The sequence below is a fragment of the Populus trichocarpa genome, chromosome 5, assembly GCF_000002775.5.
Source record: "Populus trichocarpa isolate Nisqually-1 chromosome 5, P.trichocarpa_v4.1, whole genome shotgun sequence".
NCBI classification, from domain to species: domain Eukaryota; kingdom Viridiplantae; phylum Streptophyta; class Magnoliopsida; order Malpighiales; family Salicaceae; genus Populus; species Populus trichocarpa.
Window position 1 is genome coordinate 15114963 of NC_037289.2, and position 4509 is coordinate 15119471.

Below are 4509 nucleotides of genomic sequence, written 5' to 3' on the forward strand. Positions count from 1 at the left end.
TTTGATAAGTTAATTTAGATTGACTTAGGTGAATTCAAAATTTTGTTATCTAATTATTTTTAAAAAAAATATCATGTTGAATTGTTTATAGTCAAATTATATTTTTTTTATCAACTATTTAAATTTTATTTCAATCTATCAAATCAACTAGATCATATCAAATTAATTTTCATATTATTTAGCTTTTTTATATTAAAAAGCAATATATTATGCACGAATAATCTAGTAAAATCAAAACATCACTATACTGTTTGGTAGAAGAATATGTAATAATAGTGTGATTGACAGATAAAAATTAGGATTGTGATATTTCTACTCCACGACTTATTATTTCCACTCTATTATTTTCTATAATGACTAATATGTTTATATTTAATATGTGTCTTAATTACTCTATGATTTTAAATTATAAAATAATTCCTTTTTATGTTGCTTTGAGAAAAATATTAATAAGAAAAAAAGACTATACACAAAAAAACCTATATTTCAAGAGCTTTATTATGTTCAATTGGTTGAAATTTTATAATTTATAAAATATTTTTTTTAATAATATATTTTGAAGGATCTAACTTGCAAAATAGAAATTGTTATCTATAGTTACTACACTTTCTGGTTCCTAAAATATTTCTTTGATAGTGAAATCATTATAACATAAAATAATATCAAATTATTATTAATAATTTCTGATTTATAGTATATGATCATTGGAAATAAAAAAAAAAGATCATGATTCATTGAATAATTATTCACAAAACTCAAACTTAATTTTAAGTTTGTAAGATAAATATTATATATGACTTATATTTTTAGAAAATAAAGTCATGAATAATTAGGCATAATTTACTCTTTTCTTTCTCTCTTTTTTGAAAATAAATAAGGGACATTTTAAAAAAATTTACTTTGAAGAATTTAATTAAATAAATAAATATTGAATAAGGTTATTCTTATATATATATATATATATAAAAAAACAAGATGGACCAATCATCAAAATACTTTCAGAAATTGATGGTGTTTTATGTTTTGATGATCTTTTAAAGGAATACGATAATCAATCATTGCAATTTTAGAATTTGAATTTTTTTACTAGGATTGATAGTGATACTGCTAGACGTTTGTTTGTTATATATTAGGGAACTTTATTCACCGGAAAAAAAATATTTAAAATATATTTTGTACGGTGAATGGATCATAGAAACAAAGCCTAGATACGTTGGGTCTCTTGAACAAAGCCTGGATATATTGGGTTTGGGAGACCAAAACATGAGGGTACCAACTACCAACATCAGCCTACAGCTAAAGTCCATTTCATACCTTAAATTGATCTACAATTGAGAGTGACTACGTGCCACATATGTAAATTATATGCAAAGTAAACTTAAAAATTTGGGGGGAATGATATCGTTTAATTTTTTTTTAATGAAATGGCATACTTTGATCTTATCACGCTTCTGAAATGTGACATTCACTAAAAGTCATGTTCTTAGAGCGCGACACTAAAAATCATGCTCTTAGAGCGCGACATTAACTGAATATCGTGATCCTAAAGCGCAATATCAATTAAAACTTTAACATATCAAACACCAACAACACACAGATGCTCCCCCTTTATCTCTCAAAAAACACCCATTATCTCCCTCAGATCTCTCTTAAAAAATTCATTAATCACTTAGATTTGGCCCTTAAACAACTAAAAACCGAACACCTCCTAATTTTAAAGTATCATTTGATGTTTTTATGTTGAAAATCCACCATTCCCTTTGCTGCCACCACCATTGTCACCACTGTCATCGCTTCCCCAACCATTCTTGTAGTTTTATAAGCAAGATAAACATACTACATTGCTATTAATTTGTTTTTGGTTTGGTTAAAATCAAATAATTATTTAAGTTGAATTTAGAATTTGTTGAATTAATGATAAATTAGTTAAAATACATTTAATTAGAGTTTATTTGATATAGTTGAACATTTAATTAAGTTGAATTAATGATGAATTAATTATTTCAATTAATTATGTATTGTGTTTAATTTAGGTGAAGTTTTTGAATTAGGAATTTTGTGTATATTGTTAGAATCAGCTAATAATATTGCTAAATACACACACATGTTCATGTAATAAAGCATAAATGTAGTTGAATTATGATGAATTATATGTTTCATTAAATTGTTGATAAGTTGATGAATTTAGTATTTTCTTTGAATTAAATTAATTTGCTATGAATTTGCGTTTGATTTAATGCAATATCAATTGATAATGTATCATGAATTGTGTTTAATTATTTGTTTAGTTTACTTTAACGTTAAATTTTGGAAATTTAATTGAATTCGCTATGAATTTTGCCAATTAGGATAATGCAATTTAGTTAAAATTACATTAAATTGACTAGAATCTATTTTTTTTTTTACAAAATATCTAATAACATATTTATGTTATGTCATTACGATGACAATATTGTTACTGAAGTGAACAGTAATATCATATAAAATAATGGGAGTAGTTTGTTATTAACTGGTAATTAGGCATGTCGTATGTGGAAATGAAAGAAACCATTTGTTATGGACATGGGTGGAATTATAATGATATTGATGTTGAAATAACTTGGAGGTGTCAAATTGGTGAACAATAATATTGTGATATATCGATTGTGTGTGATGGTAGTTTTAAGACAATGATTGATTCTTTTATTCAAAATGGTTTGAACATAATGATATTGTATATGAGTATCCAATCAAAATCTATGTGTCCCAACTTCTGTTGGTCTTTCAAATTTAATTGGTAGAGGTAAAAATAGTTTATTGTCGGATGATTCGCTGCAAAAAATAGATGATACTATGTTTGACAATCATTTTTATAATAAAAATAGATTTATCTATTCTAAACCTAGTGACAATGAAGATGATGTTGATCATGATGTTAATAATTATGATGTTCACACAACGAGATAGATACAAGAGAAGGTCATGCATATTATAGGTGTAGTATATGCAATGACACAAGGCATAATAGAAAAACATGTCCTAATCGCCAACGTATGTATAACAATTTGTTAGGTCATGTTATGATATATTACAATATTTTTTTAAGCATATTAAACCTATATAATTTCACATCAATCATAGGTACTATTACACAAGATGTCACGCACTTGATGTTGTAGATTGTCTGCTCATGTTGAGCATCCATATTTGGACGATGATCGGGGTGAGCATTACTATGAGCATGAAGAGCATGCCTATGATATTAATGTAGAGCATGAGTATGAGCATGCTAAGCATGAGTCATAGATGCCTATTGGACCCGCCAACACTTCTATTCCACGGTTACAGGATCGACATCGATCGAAGGATGTATTCACTGGCATTGTAAGTATATTTAATATTTCAATTTATGTTTTATTTAATTATCATTAAATGTTATATTTTAAATAATTATAATTAAATTGTTGTGTAGGATGAGACCCCTATTTACTTTCGTACACATAGGCTGATGTGACTACATGAGTGAGTCTAGCCATTTGTGGTCCAAGCTGGTTTTTTGTATGTCAGTTGTCTTGGCCACATCGAGCTTGATCCATGCACTAATTGAGTGATGGAGATGTGAGACATTCATGTTCCATCATTAGGCATGGAGAGATGACATCGACACTATAGGATATGATGGTTTTGCGTGGATTGCCTTTTGATGGATGAGCAGTCACATCTACTGATGTTCATAATAGGATTGTGCTATGCAAGCGATTGTTTGGATTAGCACCCCCTTCTTCTGAATTGAATGAAGAAGGGTAGCACACATCTTAAGTGGATTGAGGAGACATTTTCGACACCACCAGACGATAGTGATAAGGAGGTCTTGCATAGGTACAAAATAAATTATGATTTAAATATGTTGATTATTTGTTATGATTGCATTAATTATTATGATGATTTTAATTCTTTTACAGGTATACCAGAGCATATATACTCCATCTGTTTAGTAGTGTATTATTATTCATTGACCTTACATGAAGATATATTCATTTGCTTTATCTAACGCTCCTTGAAAATTTCGATGTTATCCTCATATATAGTTGGGGATCTGCTGTATTGGCATCCTTATACAGACATTTATGTCTTGCATGCATGAAGGGGGCCCAAGAGGTTGGGGACTGTTTGCTACTTCTACAAGTATAAAAAAAAAATCTGAATAACTACTTAGATTTGAATGTTTTCATGCACAACAAAATTAACAAAATGTTTTTATTTAATAATAGTTATGGTCATGAGAACATATCCATGTGGAAAGGCCCCAGATATCGATATTGCCGGATATGATAGTCCGAACTATGAGGGTTACACTTTATCTTCCACTAGGATGCATGTATTGCAATGTTATTTTTGCAATTATATACATTTATATTGTGTTCTTGAAACTTTGAAAAAATACAATTAAACTGACATGTTTTTAATGCTAGGTAATATACTAGACGAGTTTTTAAAATAATCCAGCACATGTGCTAGCATTTTATCAGA